This window comes from Eptatretus burgeri, chromosome 1 (assembly GCF_056783735.1).
Source record: "Eptatretus burgeri isolate ZD-2024b chromosome 1, Ebu_testis_v1, whole genome shotgun sequence".
Taxonomy (NCBI): Eukaryota; Metazoa; Chordata; class Myxini; order Myxiniformes; family Myxinidae; genus Eptatretus; species Eptatretus burgeri.
The window spans coordinates 71366357-71380542 of record NC_140961.1 but is presented as its reverse complement, the minus strand read 5'-3'; the positions used below and the strand labels follow the sequence as shown (position 1 = coordinate 71380542).

General features: G+C 41.9%; 2 long non-coding RNA genes across 3 annotated transcripts in view; one reads left to right on the top strand and one right to left on the bottom strand.

Annotated features, from left to right (window-relative positions):
- Positions 1-9528, top strand: part of LOC147034713 (uncharacterized) — a 47967-nt gene extending 38439 nt beyond the window's left edge. The window contains exon 3 of one of the 2 annotated variants that reach the window (XR_015059917.1): positions 6533-9528. This is a non-coding gene — a long non-coding RNA (uncharacterized LOC147034713). The other variant, XR_015059918.1, reaches the window with a different exon arrangement.
- The window catches only part of LOC147034712 (uncharacterized), a 12803-nt gene continuing 483 nt past the window's right edge, over positions 1867-14186 (bottom strand). The window contains exons 2-3 of the long non-coding RNA XR_015059908.1: positions 2398-2616; positions 1867-2276 (exon numbers count right to left, since the gene is read on the bottom strand). This is a non-coding gene — a long non-coding RNA (uncharacterized LOC147034712). The remainder of the gene's footprint in view (positions 2277-2397; positions 2617-14186) is intronic.

The window sequence follows — 14186 nt, the reverse complement described above, 5'->3', positions numbered from 1 at the left end:
CTTCGTCGAAGGGTTAGCTTTGAGCAAATGAGAGAGAGGGAGATGTTGACCCAAGTGAGTCTGGCTGGCCTGCGCACGGGCTGACATACTCGAGAGGTGTGGCGCGGCCGACTCTGGGATGCTGTCGCCTCAGCGGTGGCGCGTGATTGGTCGAGATGAATTCCGTGACACGTGTCGGCGGCGGCACGTCATTGGAGGAACCGAAATCACTACTCGCGTCGGCCGCATGACTGGACGAAACAAAAACCGCTTCAGACAATTCGGAGGTGTTTTTTTTCTCTCCTTCTGCCAAGTTCAGCCCTGCACGTGAATGAAGCACGACACCATTCAAACTATAGGTAAAGCTTCCACGAGAAATATTGGGCTTTCCAAGTTTCAAACTCCAATTTTATCTGCGAGCCAGATGCAATCATCAAAAGAGCCATACCTGGCTCGCGAGCCACACGTTCCCGACCCCTGCTCTGGAGCCTCCTATTCTTCCTCTTCACTAGTTTGTTCTCCTTGGATCTTTTTTGTTTTTTTAATCTTAAAAATTATATACTTACAGTATAGTTTATAAATTATATTATCATTTATAAACTTGATTTAGTATATTTAAATTTTGAAATCACTGTAAATCAATTGTCAGAATTATTACGGAAGAATCTTACCAACACGAGCTGAGAAAACCCCCCTTCTTCCTCTTCGCTCACGTGTTCTCAGATCCATCTTCTTTTTTTAAAAATCTTACAAGTTACAAGTTATAATAAACTTATCATCTTATAATTTATAAACTAAATTTGGAAATTACAGTATATCAGAATCATCACGTAAGAATCCTATGTACACGAGATGAGAAAACCTTCCATAAAAAGCTTCTGTTGTGCTGGTACGCTTCTGAGCTTTTTGGGCATCTTTGAAATACGCATTTATTTATTTTTACCACGCATGAGTACCTGAGTACCAGTTATGTGAACCACTGCATGCAGCAGTTTGCATGTGTCAGTCTCCTCATCTGTATACGGAGATGGTCCCTCCTCATTTAATGACTGACCACCGCACCTCTTCTTCATGAGTAACGACCACTTTGCCAGGAAACTTTTATTTTGTTACTCGTTCACTTATAAGTAGGAAGAGTTGTGCTTTGTTGTCATCTTCTCGCAGAAACTTTGGCCAGTTTTGAGACAGCTTATTTTGTCCTTCAACTCATCTCCGAATGCCCTTGCCTCTCTTTTGTCGAGTTGTGGCCCCTAGGCTGCCAGATCTGTGCACATTAAAGACCATGTCGGTACAGTGGGCAGAACTAGTGAACTGCTTACTTATATAGTTCATTAATTCATCAAAAATCTCTCACGTTCCAGGCTTGATCATGTTGACGATAGCTGCCCCATCGATGACCACCATTTGGGCTTCAGGTTGCAAGTTGTCAGTGTCGTCACTGTGTGGCACCTTATCTTCAAGGCATTGAAGCAAATCTGATTTTGCACCAAGTCTGATGTTACCATTGTCGATAATGATGGGGGAAATGTCTGATTCTTGTGACAGAAAACGTCTTCAAGGTCACCATCCCCTACTTGACTGGCGATGTACAGGGTCTTTCAAAATTCTGCAATTATAGGAAAATATAGGCTTTATTTTATGAGCCTGGTGTTGGCTTAGTGGTTAGGGTGGTGGCTTGGGATCCCAGGATCCTGAGTTCAAGCCCCGTTGGCTGCTGAATTAACACCAGGGGGTTGACTCAGCCTGTCATCCATCTGAGGTCGGCGAAGTGAGTACCAGTGTACTGGTCCCGGTGTATGCCCCGGTTAGAATAGGTGTACCATATCCCTGTGTGTCGTAAGAGGCGACCAGGGTTGGCGTCAGGAAGGGCATCCCGCCATAAAAAAACATTGCCTCAAGAAAAAGCCTAACCCCTGCACAGCAGGGAAAAATGGCTGTAAAAATGGTCAAAGGCTTTATTTTCTTAAAGTTAAAGAAACACATTTCTAATGTCAGTTTTACTTATTTCAGAATTAACATACCCTGATGGCTCAAGGTGGACTGGTGTTGTTACGTGTTTTCGATAGAAGCCAGAGGAAGTCATGTGAGTTATTTCATGAAAAATACCTCGAAAAGCCAAATCAATGATTCGCTGAGAAAGTGTTGCAATGATTAAAAGATACTGGAAGTGTTGCTGATGGAACTCATAATGGTTGTCCTTGCTCCTCTACAATTGAAGCACAGAGTGAAAATGTTCTTGACTTCTGCAGTGTGGTTATACAAGTTCTTCCCTCTGAGTCCAGACTTCTAAGACAACCCTGTACAAGGATGAAAACAAACTGTGGTTACATTTCAAGGACGACAGGTGTTCTTTTGTATGTGACTTCTTATCAGGAGGCTGGCTGAACAGACGCAATTTATTCTTTGTTATTGTCTCACCGAATGCTGTTGGTTGGTCCACCAGTCAGGTCTTGAATAACTCGTCTCGTTGATATTCGCCAAGTCATTCCATCTTGTGAACAGAAGCAACTGCTGCATTTGCCACCTCCCATGTGTTGAGGACTAGGATATCACCACTGGTGTCAGCAAATGTGTTTTCCATGTCGTTCATTGCTATTCTCAAAGACTTCACATTTTTGATGAAGGCCACTTGTCAGCCTAAAAAAAAAACATATGCATGTAAGTAGATAATATTCAAAATTTATAGTTTGACAAAATCAATGCAATATCACTCAAGACACTTATGTACATGGCTTGTCCTTGTGATGGCGAGGCTGAGGGCCTGCCTCCATTTTGTCCTGTTCACTGAGAAACTCGCTGACAACTCGGTCCATCTCTGGTCCAGCCAACATCCACTCAGTAGTACTACTAGCTTCTCAGTGAGAGGTATTGCTCCCTCATCACCTTTAACAGAAGCATTGTTTTGTCTGTGGCTTTTGTCCATTGACAAGCTGGAGAATGGCCTGCGTGTCTTGTTGACGGTAAACTTGCCCTGGTAAAATGCTGCACATATGCCAGGTTGTTTGTCACGCAGTGTCACCATGTCCTGATGATGAACAGCCACAGCACGTACATAGTTGTGGCGGTCGAGCACATGCAAGAGCCATTGTAAGCGGGTCAGTGAATGTACGTACAGCAGGAAGTTTCCTTCATGGATTGCTATATCCCATGTCATCACTTTCAAGTCGGTTTTCAGCACGAGCTATCAGAAATGGAATTGTGGACTCTGCTCTGCTTTCATTTTGCACCACTCTTCAAATTATATTTTTGTAGTTTCTTTTTGAGATGTTTTGTACTTGGCATAAGATTGTTGCTGAAGGTTGTACAATGCACAGGCAGTGACTTGATGAGCACAAGCAGTTCTCTGGACATGAGCCACTTTTAGGAAATGAGGAAGGCAGTTCCTGGTGTGTCTACAAGATAGCTTGCACAAGTGCCGATGTCCAGCCGCTGCCGGCTAGAAGATCACCGAGTGCTTTGAGCAAAGTCATCTTGATGTGTAACCAATCTAACGTAATCACAAATGATTCGTCTCCATAGGTTTGCAGCCATGCTCACTGGATTTCTTTCATTAACTGGAGCAACGGCTGATGATATGCAATCACAGGGATCTGTCCAGGATTAAGAACTGCCGTATAATTTTTCACCACGTCCCTGGAATACCGCGTCATCGTGGTTAATTTTGAATCTTCCGAAAATAGAGGAAGAAGTGCACTGATAGCTGTTGGACTGTGTTCATTGCTCTCTACTGGTTCTGTTCTTGTGGCATGGTTCACTTTCCAAGATTTATGCACTTCCTTGTCTGCACTGTGAACAATATCTGCATCGATGAAGTTGCTGACAGGTTCACACCGCCGATACTCTTCTGCCACTGACTCAGCTATCAAACTGCAAGTAGATTGTATAAGACCAGGGATTTCAGGAACATCCGCTTCCTTATTGATTGCAGCTAAAGCGAGTACAAGTCTGTAGCTGTTTGGTAGCTTCAGTACTTTGTTGCTAGATTTGGAGACAGCTCCACGTGTTTGTTCTGTCCCACGATTCTCGATGTCAGGGTGTTGAAACAAGGAGGTGCCCGTTCCGTGGAATTATCCATGCGCATTTGTTGCTGTTGGGTCATAGTCAATCTTGTCTCCAGCAGATGTCGTGAACACACTGATGTTGAGTGATGCTGGACATATACCAGCAACACAATTATCTATTATCAACACAAATTTCAACAAATCAAATGAACCACCATCTATTTATAGTGGAGAGAAAGTGTATATGGATTATTATCAACTCCTCTGAGAGGATTTGAACGAGGACACTAAAACATTCAGCCCCCCCCTTCAGCTTTCATCCCCAGCACCAACTCCCCCTGCCCCCCCCCAATTCCCCATCAACAGTCATACCCACCATCATCCCACACACCCCTCCACCATATTCCCCCACAATTCCTTATGAATTATCACCCTACAATACCCACAAAGACACCATACCCCCTCTCCCCTCTAGCACCACCCCCCTCCACTGGGGCAGGATCTCGACATGGCAGGACACAGCACAAACACAGCACGACACCACAGCATGAGCACAACACAGTAGAGTACCAAAGCATGAACACGGTACGGCACGGCATGATCACAGACAAATGGCGCCCCGGGAAAATATGAAATGGGATGATTCCATAACTTTCAAGACACCTGGTGATCCTGCAGTGGTAGAACAAAGCATTCGTCTGCGGTGTCCGAGTGTGCCTGGGTGGTGTTAGCTTCATTTTTTATTTATTCGTATGCAGCCTGTGGCTGGTTGACTGCATCATTTTCTGGAAGCACGGCTGTGCCACTGAAGCAATGCCTCCTGTTACCTGTAAGCTGGTACTCATTTTGCCGACCTTAGGATGACAGGCTGAGTCAACCTGCCTGGTGTTAATTCAATGGTTACAGGGGATTAAACTCAAGAACCTAGAATCTTAAGCCAGCCACACTAAGCATTAAGCCAACAAGGTGTGATGCCACTGATGAAATCGGAAATCGACTCTAGGGCTTTTTTCGTCACTTTATGATTGGCAAAAACAATTTCTAATTTTGTTTCCCTTCAAATTGGACCGTGATTAATGATTCTCATATCAATGGTTTTCAGAAAATAAAGATTGCATTTGGGTTCTCCTTTAAGGAAATAACTGAACTGCACTAAGTCGTGTTAACCATTCGGACCTATTTCAACAACAATATGCAGGGGAACTTAGATACAAGGATGTCCATCCTGCCTGTGCCAGATCCACACCACATTTACTCAATAAACTTACTTATTTTCTCCATTATAAAAGAATCTTGGTTGCTCAGGAAAGAAAATTCAACAACCTACAAGTGTGATGATTCGTAGCCACTGAAACGGCTTCACGACCTGCCTTTAGCATTGGGATACTCCAGAGTATGATCCTCCACCACTACCACCACACCACCACCTCCACAAGAGTACATATCATCCCCATTATTACTATTTCCACCTCAAAACCTTGACAAACAACTTGCATCAATTATTTATACTCCAGAAGAGGGACTTATAGCCAGGGCAACAGCACAGAATGGTCTACTTTTCCGAGAGATACGGTGGGAATATTTTTCACAGTAGGCTAGTTACCTTCCGATGTTATGATACGTCCGCTGACACTGCCTCGGAGCAGCAGTTTTTCGTTAAATCCGACCCCAATGGGGATTGAGCACAGATTCGACAGCTCAATGGCGAGCATGCTGTTTAAAATACGTTGCTGTCCACCATTCACTATTTAATATGTCTCCAATCTTGTAATGACCCTTCACTTCACAAGAGTAATTATATCATATTTCCTGTCTGTGGGGTATAGGTAATTTGGTCCATGTCATGCTTTGGCTTGAACGCCTCATTCACTTTATCAATGAGTTTACTCATGTTGTCTCTGCGAGATTAAAAAAACAAACAAACTTGTATCTGGACAAAACATTGACGTGAAAAATAGCCAAATTATTTGCATTTGTAAGGAAAACATTTTGGCAATCTCAGGACAAAATATCATAAAAGCGGCCGCAACTTACATTTCACATTTAATATAAAACGGGATCCAATCAAGATGGACTTGGCTCATTTTGGGTAAGAGTAAAAAAAAAAATTGTCTTCGTGTTGTTTTCTGAAAGAGAGGGTGGAAGGATTGGTACTTGTTTAATGCAGAAAACACTTGGTACTTGTTGAATTAATTCCTTGTGGGGTTGGGGCTACTCGCAGCCTCCAGGACCTTCGTCCACGGCACGATGGAGTGTTGCTCTCTCCTATGGACTGGGGCTGCAGCATCGCCTCTGTCTCTCCTGTAGTGTATGGAATCTAGGGTTGTCACCATTATTGGCATCTCCTGCGATGATGCTGAAGCACAGGGTTTGTTGCTCTCACCTTGTGAACATGTTGGTGGCCTCTGTTTTTTTTGTTGTTGTTTTCTACCACTTCTCCTCCAGTCTGGTACCCTCTGTTGTCTCAGCCCTCTAACCCTCCCCATCTCCTTCAGGGCACACACGTTCTCCCAGTAACCACCTCCCTGTTAAACTTTATCTCCCACTTGTAGAACCATATTCTTGAGGTGTGAAATCCCACTCTTCCCTCAAGGACTTCAAGGTTGCAGAATACCATAACCTCGTCACTCTGCATCACTATCTGTGATCTCATCACTTCGCATCTTTACCTGTGATTCTGAAATTTGGAGCTATCTTACACATTACTATGTTCCTCCCCTTTGCTCTGTTCTCTTTTCCGTCATCATTCATTCTCGTACTTGTAACCTATTGCTGTTGTCCCACTGTGCATACATTGTTTTTCATCTCTCAGTCACATTTTCTTCCTACTCTTCTTTAACCCTCAGACGTTAACCTACTCCGGTTAAACAGAATTAATACATGTATATATGTACACAAAAAAAATACACCTGTGTTTTGCTCTCTCTTCTATGTTTGCAGAGTCTTGTGGTCACTGAAGTCATAATTTCCTCTCTTCATTTATAGCTCACCTGGAACATAGTTCAAGTGAGCTTGTGGGATGGCACATCATCCGTCTATCAGTCAGTCCCTCCATCCGTCCGTAAACACTTACAACTTCTCTGAAACAGCTGATGGTATTGTGACCAAACTTGGCTAAAATTTTCTTCGGTACAGTAGAACTCGAGTTCTTCATGGCATCCTCATCCTCCTCCACCTTTAAATAGGTCATCGTAAGGTTTAAAAGTCCCAAAAGACTTGAATTTCAATCTAGTTTGGCCACCATTTTGGATTACGGGAAAACCTTTAACAAACTTCTTCTCTCAAATCGCTTAACCGATCAATGCAAATCTTTACATATGTAACTGACTACGCGTAGGAAATATAGTTTGATAACAATAATATTATTGGTCACATGGTCTGGCAGTCATGTTGAATAAAAGGAAAACCTTTAAAATTCATCTTCTCTGAAACCACCTAACTGATCAATGCGAAACTTAAAATATATGATCGACTACTTGTGGGAACATTTGAGTAAAATAAGCTGATCCGAAACACAATATGGCATTTAATGACGTCATAATGCAGAAAGTGGGCAATATCTCGAAAAAAATGCATTATAGACACCTTGAAGTTGCACCTTAACAAATAGGGCTAATTTTGACACAGCAGGACGTGAGATCATCTTGCAGGAAGTGGGCAATATCTTATAAACTAAGGCTCGTAGACAGCAGAGAGTTGCATTACTGTAAACATAATGTCAATACTACCTGGCCTAAAAATGTGTATTCTAAATCTAGCTCTTGTTTTTACCCTGATCCACCTGTCATTCCACTTTTTGGCAACCAGCCAGGTGAGCTACTAGATCATTGGTCCTCTTTTTCTTTCTTTAATCCAACAAGAGTTTCCGTGATATTGTCATTTACCATGCTAACCATCTTTCTCCTTTTTGTTTTGAAAGCCATGGAGAGGAACATCACTGACTTCTCCCTTCCACTAAATACAAGCAACGCTGAGTCTCGGTGCCCACTAAAGGCAGTTAATTGGACACCAGTGCAAATGTCAGGCTATGCGAGTCTCGTTTTGTGACTGCCCTGACAAGGACGACCTTATCAATGGATAGTGAATATAAAATCAGGTGTGGGCAGAACAACGTAGTGAGAGGTGGCCTGGTGATGGAATGGGTGTGGGGATACATGTTCAATCATTCTTCTCCTTCCAAGTTTATTCATTCGGTTATTTTGATTGAGAGGAATTGGAGGAGGATGACACAAAGGAAGGAGGGAGGCTAATGAGAAAACTAAGATTTTACTGCCACGATATGGACAGACAAAAGCATGATTATATATATCACCGGACAAGAAAAAGATGAAAACAAGTGAAAGAACGATGAAGGAGGTCGAGGTTCAGTAAAGCATAGAATAAGGCATAGACTTAAGGATGTGGGGAGAGGGGTAGAAAAGAAAACATGGTTTAAGGAACGAGGAGATTATAGTTTGTGAGAAGGGGCATGGAGGAGGGGGAAAGGGAACGAATGCCAAATAGATGAAAAAAGTTGATCAGTGAACCAAAAAAAGTGAACCAAATGATCAAAAAAGCATTTGTCGTTCTAAATCAGCCAAAGAAACCATTTCTGTTTTGGCTGAAGAAACCTGTACTCTCAAATCAGAGAAAAATGAACCCACCCTTATCCCACTCTCCTACTTTCTGTCCGAAGAAACTGTGGTTTTAATGAGGAGGTGATCTGACCTTGACATTTCATTGTCCTTCTAAAGAAAAACCTTGCGTGTGCAGTCTTCACCTCCAGGGGTGATCAGTATGTCCTTGGCATGAAAGTCAGTTAATGACATTAGTGGCATTATTATTTATCTAGTGCTTTCCAGACATTTTGAGAAAAAATACTGTATTCTTGGAAGACATTTTATAAAAAAAATTCCACTTTTCAACTGAACTGAATCCTTGTTTTGTTTTAATAATTCTGTTTGGCCATGGACTTTCTGATTAGCCATGAAAACACATGACTTGTATAAATTTACAAACCTACGTTTTTTTGGTGTTCTGTTTGTGAAACTAAAATGTAATTTCATGCAAATGGGAAATTGTGAAGTGAAAATGTAAATGAATAAACAGATTACGTTGTTGTTTGGAGAGACCACAGGGCTGAAAGGATGGCCTGGAGGTACAAATGCTCACCTTGAAACTGTCTAGCTTGGGTTCAAATCCAGGGCCAACAAGAAACTGCCATCCCAGTGTTTCACAGGCAGGGTGATTCATAAATGTGTCCCCATCCCTCGGATGGACGTCAAACTGGGCGTCCCATCTGCCTGCATTAGTTAGAGGACGTTAAGGATCCCATGGTGTCCTTCACTAAGAGGAGGCAAGCTATCACCGGCACCATGAGCAAATTCTTAATTCCTACCCTAACTACTGCTGGGAGAGGGATGGCAAACTTCCCAGCATGACCCTTGCCAAGAAACTGCTTTGGAGGAACCAATGCTCTGTATCATAGATGATGGTACATCAGTCAGTCATCGAGAGACATAAAACATCAGTGAAAATCTCATTGGATGCGGATCTGGTACAGGCATGATGGGCCAAGTCACCATATCCTGTGTCTGAGTTTCCTTATGCAAGGGTAGTTCAAGGCTGATGTGTTTTTATTTTATTTTATTCCAATTAATCAAAAAGTATAGGGAAGTTTAGGAATCTTCATTGATTACTCGAGGTATTGCCTTGAAACTCATACACACTTGTGTGATTGATGTGGCATTGCCTTCATTCCATCTGCATAGAAGTATCAGTGATGTTTCAGGGCACGTGCTTTGATGTCTTCATCATTCATAAACTAAAAAAAATGTTCATTCATTGGTCCAAAGAAATGAAAATCACAAGGGGTTAACTCAGCATTGTGGCTAATACAGAAGATCATTTAAAACATCCCTACCATCTCCGCTAGAGTAGTAGTGATCACATTTGTCATGCAAGCATTTATCAGGCAGGAAAGTTCACTCGTTTGAAAATGTTTCGATTAAATTATACCGATAACTAGGGGAAAGGGAAAGGAAACATGGCAAGTCCACCGGAAATAAGAAAAAGCTTCTGAAGAGTAAATTATAGAGGACCAAAAGGAACACAACAGAAACGCAGACTGGATTGAAAGCTTGAAAACAAAGGACCAAGAAAGGAAATGCTTTGACATTTAATGACGAAAGAATAAATCAGAAAACGACTTCAAATTTTAAAAGACCTGCTTGGGATTCATGACAAACACTTCTGATTAAAGCAATTAGACATTCTCCAAAATACTGTCATACCTTTTATGTGCCTATTCAAGGAGAGAGCCATCGTTATAATGTTATAATTGCAAATGTAGAATGCTACATCCGATCAGTATACAGAAAAATAATTGATGACATCATTGGTCATGTGATTTGGCAGCCATATTGTTTAAAAAAAAAGAACCTTCAAAAATCTTCTTGTCTGAAATGGCTGAATAGATCGAGGCAGAACTTTACACATATGACCGCCTGTCCACGAGGAACAAAATGTTCACATATATGATGTCATATGTCACGTGGTTTGGTAGCCATATAGGATTTACCCTGAAACCTATAAAAAAAATCTTCTTCTCTGGAACGCCTGGACAGATCAAGGGGAAATGTCACACACATGTTCCCCAAGCCTTGGGGATACCAGGGTATTCACGAATAATTGATGTTACATGGTCTGGCAGCCATATTGGATTGAGCGAAAATCTTTTTTAAAATCTTGCTCTTGAACCACTTCATTAATTTACATGAAACTTCACAATTATTATGTCGTAGTGATGGGGAATAATGTTTTAAATTTACACCTGATCGGATACATGGTCTGGCAGCTATAATTATTTCATTTTTCTGATCTGGGTTTTTTTGTTGTTGTTGTTGTTGTTGTTGTTGTATAAGGTTCACTTGGCTGTGCCTGGATGGGTTTGAAGGTCAAGGAGTAGTAGCTGAAATGCAAATCCTATCCAGGTTCCTCCTGATGACTTCATCTTTGCTTTTTGCTTGTTTGGGTTCCTTCTGATTACTCCAATGCAGGACTGTACCTATTCGGTCTTCCATTTGATTTTAATTTATTTTAATCCCATTCTGAATTCAGTTGAATAATAATAAACGTCATGCATCAGGGTCAGGTATCCGATCAAAGCGGGGTTGCATCAAAGCGCGACGTCTTCGTACCCTGTCATCACTACCAGCAGTTATAAAGTGGCAGTTCTCGTTATGTCTGTTATTAATTTTGTAACACACCAGTACACAAACACCACACAAAACAAGTCCTGGCAAGGGTCTGCAATCTCTGATTGCTCTTTTTGGTTCTCGAGCGCCAGCCAGAGTGACCACTATTGGTTCACGAGCACCAGCCAGAGTGACCACTATATTCGTTATTTCTGTGTGTTGGGTAGTCGATAGTCGAAAAAAAAATTTTTTTTTTGATCTACCCTTATTATCAATTTTTCCGTCGATATGTTTGTCTGTATGTCTGTCTGTATGTCTGTATGTCTGTCTGTTCGGTCCAGTGCTCCGTTAATACAATGGCGATTTCGATGAAACTTGGTGGGTAGGTTCATACCATGACCTAGTTGTGTGCAAATGAGAACCGTTGCGATGGAGACCACCGTTGCCTCGTAACGGGACTTTGAAATTTTTGAAAAATCATAAAAAATTAATTTTTTCGAAAATCCAAAATCGGGCCACGAGCGACTGTGGGCAGTACATTCAGCCATATTGTCAAAAATTTCCAGCCGAATCCTATGAAAAGAGACTATGAGTCAGATATACATGAAACTGGTATGGTAGGTTCATGATATGTCCTAGTTATGTGTGAGAAAGAACCGTTGCTATTGACCCCTCCGTTGCCTAGCAACGGCGGAAAAACCTCTAAATGTGGGGGTATTTTAACGAAAAAACAATCTGCAGCATTAACCCTTGAAGCTAGAATCATGAATTTTTTTGTGCTTAATCCTCAGGTCATTCCCCATCAAACGGGCCCATCGTGCCAGGTTCTATTGGGTAGGCGACTACCCATGTCCGCCTACTGGCTTGTCTGTGTGTCTTTCTGTCCAGAGCATAACTCCATGGACTTTGATCTGATCTTGATGAAACTTGGTTATGTGTTCGATATCATTGTCTAGTTGTGTTTTCCTGGATGAGGGCGTGGCTACGCCCATTGTGGGCGGAGCCACGCCCCAAAAATAGCCAATTTTAGGGGGTAGTCGGATTAAAAATCTGTCTTTTCCTAGGGAATTGACTGAATGGAATGGGTTCTTTGCTATTTGAATAGCAAAATGAATTATCTAAAACTTGTGGTTGTCTGATTTTTCATTTTCATCCCAAGGTCAAGGTCACAAGGTCAAAAACTTAGAAAATTGCGAATTTTGACATAAAAATCATACGACCACCCAAACTTTCAGAGCGAGGATGACAATATTTTTAATTATAACTTGGTCAAAAATTATCACATTGTGTCATCCTTGACTTCTTAAACAATCTACATCATAAAATACCGCTCGTGAACCATTGTCATCTTCAGACTTGTATTTGTTATGTCTGTGTGTCTGTGTGTCTGTCTGTGCAGAGCATAACTCCGTGGACTTTGATCCGATCTTGATGAAACTTGGTTCGGTGTTCGATATCAATGTCGAGTTGTGTTTTCCTGGATGAGGGCATGCGACGCCCATTGTGGGCAAAGCCACCCCCAAAAAATAGCCATTTTTATGGGGTAGTTGGATTAAAAATTTATCTTCTCCTAGGGAATTGACTGAATGGAATGGGTTCTTTCATATTACAGATATCTATTCCACATACCACCCCAAAAGGTGGGGGATATGGAGTATCAGCTCCGTGTTTCCATGTTATAATAATAATTATAATATATTACTAGGAATAAAATCAATACGATGATGTGCAACATTCTTGGGTAAGACTTCAAGGCCATCACAATTGCCTGAGATTTTCCAACTCCAGGTTGGACAAACGGCATCTGCCAGTTCTATTGTTTTTGTTTCTTCTCACTTTCTATAAAATACCATTAAGTACATTTCACGTATAGTGCCAGTAGTTACATGTAGTGTTCAGCCTGATGAAGGTATGTGCTCTACCGAGTGCTGTTCTCGTTCTTCTTGCAGTTCATGAGATTTTGAACATTCGTCTCCAACACCACATTTCAAAACTGTCAATTTTCTTCCTTTCTTTCTTTTTCATTGTCCATGACTCAGGAATCCATACATTGCAACTGCAAATACCAGATCATTCAGTGCTAGCCTCCTCTTGAATGATCGAAATGTAGTTGTATATTAAATATATCTACTATATAAATGGCAGTCCTTCTGTCTGTCTGTCTGTTTGTAATCAATAAGCTCCTAGACCAGTGAACCGATCTTGATGAAACTTTACACACATATAGACCTACCATTCAGCTCCAGGATGTGCTAAGTGGCTTTCCAGAAAAATGAAAAAAAAATTATATATTAAAAAAAAAAATCCCATTAAAAAAAAAAGGCTTTTGAATAGTGCGCCGGCGTATTAATCGTAACAAAAGGCTTCATGGTTAAAAACGCTTGGGTTTTTTGGAATACAAAATGTTCAAATTCGTTGACTTTTTAAACATACACATTCTCCTCCTGTTATTTGAATTCTTGAACTGCACGTGCACGGCAACAGCTAACTGCTGATAGATCTGCTCATGAAAGAGCCAGGCAAAGAGAGAGAGAGAGAGAGAGAGAGAGAGAGAGAGAGAGAGAGAGAGAGAGAGAGAGAGAGAGAGAGAGAGAGAGAGAGAGAGAGAGAGAGAGAGAGAGAGAGAGAGAGAGAGAGAGACGGAGAGAGAGACGGAGAGAGAGACGGAGAGAGAGACGGAGAGAGAGAGAGAGAGAGAGAGAGAGAGAGAGAGAGAGAGAGAGAGAGAGAGAGAGAGAGAGAGAGAGAGAGAGAGAGAGAGAGAGAGAGAGAGAGAGAGAGAGAGAGAGAGAGACGGAGAGAGAGACGGAGAGAGAGACGGAGAGAGAGACGGAGAGAGAGACAGAGAGAGACGGAGAGAGAGACGGAGAGAGAGACGGAGAGAGAGACAGAGAGAGACGGAGAGAGAGACGGAGAGAGAGACGGAGAGAGAGACGGAGAGAGAGACGGAGAGAGAGACAGAGAGAGACGGAGAGAGAGACGGAGAGAGAGACGGAGAGAGAGACGGAGAGAGAGACGGAGAGAGAGACGG